Source organism: Limulus polyphemus, unplaced genomic scaffold (assembly GCF_000517525.1).
Source record: "Limulus polyphemus unplaced genomic scaffold, Limulus_polyphemus-2.1.2 Scaffold5555, whole genome shotgun sequence".
NCBI lineage: Eukaryota > Metazoa > Arthropoda > Merostomata > Xiphosura > Limulidae > Limulus > Limulus polyphemus.
This window is the reverse complement of record NW_013671165.1, coordinates 1-7095: the sequence shown is the minus strand read 5'-3', so window position 1 is coordinate 7095 and position 7095 is coordinate 1. Positions and strand designations below refer to the sequence as shown.

General features: G+C 32.9%; 1 long non-coding RNA gene across 1 annotated transcript in view; it reads left to right on the top strand.

Moving 5' to 3' along the window:
* The window catches only part of LOC111089208, a 57300-nt gene extending 53169 nt beyond the window's left edge, over positions 1 to 4131 (top strand). Inside the window, exon 3 of the long non-coding RNA XR_002613515.1 lies at positions 4004 to 4131. This is a non-coding gene — a long non-coding RNA (uncharacterized LOC111089208). The remainder of the gene's footprint in view (positions 1 to 4003) is intronic.
* The last annotated feature ends 2964 nt before the right edge of the window (positions 4132 to 7095 follow it).

Genomic DNA, 7095 nt, shown 5'->3' with positions numbered 1-7095 from the left:
TCATCCTTGGTAAGTCCATGTTATAGGTATACATCTTCATCCTTGGTAAGTCCATGTTATAGGTATACATCTTCATCCTTGGTAAGTCCATGTTATAGGTATACATCTTCATCCTTGGTAAGTCCATGTTACAGGTATACTTATTCAAAATGTTTCATTATAGAATGTATATATCTTCCCATGAAGCAATGACTTCTACGAACAAAGTCTAAACATATCCATACTAAGAATTTATTTATTGTTCCCCAGTGTTTAATGCTGCACATTGGTTGAAGCTCGCTCACCCTGGGTGTCAAATTTTCACAAGTATTTATTGAACTTTACAGCACACTATACGAGTATCATACACAGAAACGTCCTGGGTTTCTATATTATCTACGAAATAGCCAAATTTAACTTATCAGAGAGCTCAGAGTCCAGATACATAACGTTTTATTGTTTCTATTATGACTATATTCTAGAATTTGGTTCATATTAACGCAATATACAATACGGACAAAGTATTGTATCTGACAAACTTATCAGATCAACAAATGGGTAGTTAACTCAGAGATAGAGTAATTTAGTAGCTCTATTCTTGTGCTGTAATACCTTACTAACGCTCTAATGCCTTTTCTTAACTTTTGTTGTACTGAAATTAGTCTAATAATTTATTTCCTTGGTGTCTTATAATCAGAAACACGTGCAAATAAATACACCTGAATTAGTGTGTATTTTAGTCGCTCTGGGCAAGATTTTGAAATGCTGTCCCTGCATCCCTGCACCTTTATCTACGGTAAACATTTTTATAAATAAAACAATACAAGAACAAGGTATCGTAATTTCTAGTAAACTTTTCCCTTAGCGCCGTTATCAACGGTAAACATATATACGTAATATTACTTAACCAAACTGTCTCAATTTCTAGTAGACTTTTACTTCAACGCCATTATCAACGTAACATTATTTGAACAAAATTTCACAATTTCTAGTTTATATTCAGAATAATTTGATCTTGCTTTTTTTTTACCTGCAAAGGAAAGAAGCGTTTCTTTAAGGTCTAGTTTCTTGAATTTAGCAGAAACTTGTTCTATATTTAAATTAATTCTCAAACAAGGTTTATTTCTGTCAGCACTGTTTCCAGATTAATAAGACACGTGAGAAGATGTAAAGCGAGCATGAGATAGTCTATTCTGTTGAAAGTAAAATATGAAAACTTTGATTGATTTTACGCCTTAGGCAGTTGCCTACCTTGCCTATTTCAGCTAAATCCGGCATGCCCAAGGGTAATATAGCAAACATTTTATCTTTATATTTTTTCCAACCAAAGCCTTGGTCAACGCGTATTTCCTGAAAACCTATTATTTCGAATCTATTGAAAGATCGTGCCACTCTATAGTTTTAGAATGACCATCAGAAACAACGCGAGTCTAATTAAAGCTCAATAAATATAGGAACACAGTCCTCCTCACACCAATAAACGATATTACGTTGTAAAGTCTAAGCCTAGAGAAACACTTGCTGACGTACAATGAAATACGGTTGTTCTTGTTATCTGTTTATAGTCGACATAATTCTTGCCAAAAAGAAAGAAAAAAAAGGGGAGGGAATTGATAAGATGCGTGCAAGTAGTTTTGGAAATAATTATGTTTATAATGTTTCTTTTCGGAGAATTGGGCTGGAAATAGAATGGGTATACTGTTCATTTGTTCAATGATAGGTCAATATCAAATTATTAATGTGTCAATGTTCCTGATGCTAATAAGTTTGTTTCTTTATCTGTAGTTAAGCAGAAAGCTACACAATGGGCTTCTGTGCTCTACCTGCCACTGGTATCGAAACCTGGTTTCTAGCGTTTTAAGTCCGCAGACATACCGCTGCTCCACTGGGGCGCTCTTAATAAGATATTTGTGACTTTTTACCAGTATTAATGAACTATTTTAATAAACATTGCTTTAGGAATAAAGAGAACACAGCTTGCCAAGTCAGTTAGCTCAAGAGCTAAGTTAGTGATTATAATATTTAAAACGAATGTATGCAGAAATGTTGAATAGCATTTATAACACCTTTCTTTAGACATTTAATAATTTGTTTTTTTCTATGTCGGGTATTCAGTGATTAATAATTCCTCGCAGCCTGTCATCATCATTAGTTTCAGCTTTAAAAAAGGCTTAATTGTTAAAGATTTTCACTCTGTCATCATTAGCTTCAACTTAAAAAAGGCTCAGTGCTAAAGATTTTCACTCTGTCATCATTAGCTTCAACTCAAAAAGACTCAATGCTAAAGATTTTCAATCTGTCATCATTAGTTTTAGCTTTAAAAAGACTCAATGTGTCGTCATTAGTTTCAGCTTTAAAAAAGACTCAATGTTAAAGATTTTCACTTTGCCATCATTAGTTTTAACTTTAAAAAAAGACTCCATGCTAAATATCTTCACTCCACTATGTTGGAATATTAGTTTTAAAGAATAGAATTTTAAGATAAAAAAAGCGATCAGTATGCTTACTTACAGATACAATATTATCTACAGATTTGCATTAGTTAGTTAGATTTATTTTTATTTATTTTGGAGTAATATTAATAGATCTGTGTTTTGAAGGAGCGGGATCTTTTTGATTTATGAAGCTATGTGAATTAAACATTTTTGAAATTTCTCTCTTTAAATTAAATTGCCTTAGATAAACAATTTCAAAACGTTAATTTGTATTTTTTAAATGTGTTCATTGGGTATCATATGTTTGAATTTTATAACTTCTTCGCAGTCTTTCTAACCTTATGATAAATAGTACATTGAATTTTGCTATTGCAGAGACATTTATTAAAAATATGGCAAGCATATTGAAAATATAAATTACGTTCAGTTTGTGAAAATGTTATATCCACCGGAATTCAGTAAAACTGTAAAACAGTAAAAAAAACACGCAAAAAATGAAATGCATTTATCCTATCTCAAACATTGTTTATTTTTGAAAGTAAAATACACAACAACAGCAATAAAGAAAAATTGTGTGTAAATTATACCCAAATGGTTAAATTGGAGATGAAGAAGCATGTGCTGTCCACTGTGTGTCACATGCCCTGTATCATCCACTGTGTGTCACAAGTTTAACTAGGTTAAGAAGCTCGTAGAGCACAAAATAAACACAGAAGTTCAACTAGGTTAAGAAGCTCGTAGAGCACAAAATAAACACCGAAGTTCAAACTAGGTTAAGAAGCTCGTAGAGCACAAAATAAACACAGAAGTTAAACTAGGTTAAGAAGCTCGTAGAGCACAAAATAAACACAGAAGTTCAACTAGGTTAAGAAGCTCGTAGAGCACAAAATAAACACAGAAGTTAAGTTAGGTTAAGAAGCTCGTAGAGCACAAAATAAACAGTTATAGTAAACACAGAAGTTAAACTAGGTTAAGAAGATCGTAGAGCACAAAATAAACAGTTATAGTAAACACAGAAGTTAAACTAGGCTAAGAAAATCGTAGAGCACAAAATAAACAGTTATAGAAGAACAAAATGTGTGGTCGTAAGTAAAATCGTGCACCAACTGAAGCTGTAGATTACTTATTTCCGTACGCAGTTACACACGAAAACGTAACCATACAGAGAGAGACTTGTAAACATGTTAAGAAATCATTACACATTAAAATAATAAATTCAACATAATTCAAAATAAATACAAACCAACTGAGCAGTGAAGCACTTTGTTTGTTTGCTTTAAGTTAAGCACAAAGCTACACAATTGGCTCTCTGTGCTCTGCCAACCATGGGTATTGAAACCCGGATTCTAGCGCTATAAGTCCTCAAACATACCGATCAGTGAAGCACTTCAAACAGATATAATCAAAGATGGTTTGTTATTGTAGATAAAAATGCGTAACTTATTTAAAAAAAAGGTTTATTATCATACATATAAATATATATCTTATAATATCACGTACTGCACACTATGAAAACACACTATCCGCCGACCTTTGAACTTTCCATATCATGTTTGCAGGTGATTATATATATCGATATATTTGTTTAGAGACGGACGTGGCTAGCGTGCCCAGACTGTGAATTTGAAGGTCCATGGTTCAGATCCCGATGAACAGAAAAAAAAAACGCGCTCCGCACTGTGGGGGCTGTGGATGCGCTATAAAAGTGACGGTCAAATCCCACTATTCGGTCAGACAAGAGTAGTCTAAGAACCGGCGGTGAGTGCTTTTCTTTTAGTCTACGAGTTCAAAGTAAGGGATAGCTCTACGCAAAAATTCTGAGATAAACATTTGGCTAAACTTATATAAGTATCTTGTAATTTTCTCTAATATATAAACGAGTGTGTATTTTTATTTTATAAAATTGATATTCCCAATTATTTCCTTTCCCCAGCTGGCTTAATGTTCAACACGCAGCTGTGTTAACCATCACTCATTCAGCGTCTTTAAGTGTTATAATTTTTAATTAGACATTTGAATATTACGTTTTATAAGATTATCTTTATGGAGATTTTTCTGGAGTTTCCACGAGATCGATACGATTAATTATTCGATTATTAAAGTGTAACATATCAGTGCTTTACTGATGGTTTACTTATTAGAGAACACTTCGCCTCTTAAATTGTCTCACTGTTATAGACACTCATATATATATATATGTGAAACACCATATAATTTTCGTTTTAGCCTTGAAAAATGTGATGTTAACTTTTTTTTTTCACTATTATATAACTTCAGGGACCAAACGAGGTCCATTTTTTACTGTTATTTAACCCCTCAAGATCAAACAAAATTTGATTCTCCCTGTCATATAACCCCAGTGATCAAACGAAGTCCGCTGGTAATCTGATTGTATGTTAGGAATTTTGCGAACTAGGGTAATGTACTGTTTATCTGTAATTGGTGATGACGTACGCGTTGCGTCAGTCAGCATACACATTGGGATTATATGGAAAACTTCATAAACACAGAAGTGGTGGAACTTTGGGAATGACTAAATACTACAAATGTTGTGGAGGATGTTTGATCATAACGTATTTTCACAATACACTTTATTCAATTAGCGCGAGGAACAACCTCACGCTAATTGGTCGTTGCATTACTATCGTAAGATATTCTGTTGTGTCATATAAATGTTCTCACGCTAATTGGTCGTTGCATTACTATCGTAAGATATTCTGTTGTGTCATAGAATTCTTCTCACGCTAATTGGTCGTTCCATTACTATCGCAAGATATTCTGTTGTGTCATAGAATTCTTCTCACGCTAATTGGTCGTTGCATTACTATCGTAAGATATTCTGTTGTGTTATACAGTTGTTCCTCAAGCTAATTGGTCATAGCATTACTATCGTAAGATATTCTGTTGTGTCATAGAATTATTCTCACGCTAATTGGTCGTTCCATTACTATCGCAAGATATTCTGTTGTGTCATAGAATTCTTCTCACGCTAATTGGTCGTTGCATTACTATCGTAAGATATTCTGATGTGTTATACATAATTCGGGTATTATCATGATACGAGTAATAATTATCTATTATAATAATACTCCGTTTTTGTCTGTCCTGAAAATGCCCGCGCACTTCATTTCAACGGATGCACAACAACATATCTAATACTTATCAATGTTTTTAAAAAGGTCTAGCATTAGGTCGTATAATAATAACAAAGTATAATTACTCAAACAACTGATTGTTTTAGCATTGATAGTATTAAGTATGGAAAGTTTAGCCCTAATTAAACTAAATCAAAAAACGTACACAAGTTACAGTGTAAAGTTATTTCTTTATCGAATATAGAATGACTAAACTAACGTTAGGCTTAAGACATGTGGACTTGTAGATTTCAGTGTCTGCTATTAGAATTATTTTGTATTATTCTAGAAATCCTGTATTTAAAGAAGTACTGTTGTGTTAAAGATACTAATCTGACCGCGAATATTCTGCGGGTCTCTGCTAGTATTAATAATAATGATTTTATCACCATATACGTAATAATTCGGATGTTATCATCATGTTATACGTTTTTAAGATTGTTGCTTGCTCATTGTTAAGCACTTGTGGGCCTGTAAGATGCTAGAAGAAATTTTTCTAGTGTGATTAAAGATTTAATGAAATATAATATTTTCCTATCTTTTAAAGTACTTAGTATATAAAAAATGATAGTACACAAGTTGTGTTAGCTGTTTTATAATCACCGAATGTTATGTGATAATTACAAGTCGTTGCATTACTATCGTAAGATATTCTGTTGTGTTATACAGTTGTTCCTCAAGCTAATTGGTCATAGCATTACTATCGTAAGATATTCTGTTGTGTCATAAATTGTTCCTCACGCTAATTGGTCGTTGCATTACTATCGTAAAATATTCTGTTGTGTTATACAGTTGTTCCAACATTTATCATTATAAAACCAGAATTATAACATTTATCATTACAAAACCAGAATTATTACGTATAAGATGTTAAAATTCATATTATTATTATGATAATAACACCTGGATTATAATCACAAGATAATAACACCGGCTTATAATATGATGATAACACCCAGATTATAGCTTATATTATTAAGAAAGGCGAATTATTGTACATATGATGATAAAATCTATATCATTATTATTAATATGATAATAACACTCAGATTACAGCTTATAGTATTATAACACCCGAAGTATTACCAATATGATAATAACATACATTTTATAATTAACGTGATGATAACACCTGAATTATAACTCATATAATGATAATGCCAAAGTATAACGCCAACACCCAGGATTACGTTGAACGGTGATAACAACCAGCTTGTTTCTTAGATATATCTCATAGTACAAAAACACTCACGTTTTATCTCAAATTCTTACATTTCGTAGGCACAAGAGAAACTATCTAGCACAACTTACGACAATAAGCTGCGAGCGAGATACTAGCACAACTTACGACAATAAGCTGCGAGCGAGATACTAGCACAACTTACGACAATAAGCTGCGAGCGAGATACTAGCACAACTTACGACAATAAGCTGCGAGCGAGATACTAGCACAACTTACGACAATAAGCTGCGAGCGAGATACTAGCACAACTTACGACAATAGGCTGCGAGCGAGATACTAGCACTACTTTTGACAATAAGCTGCG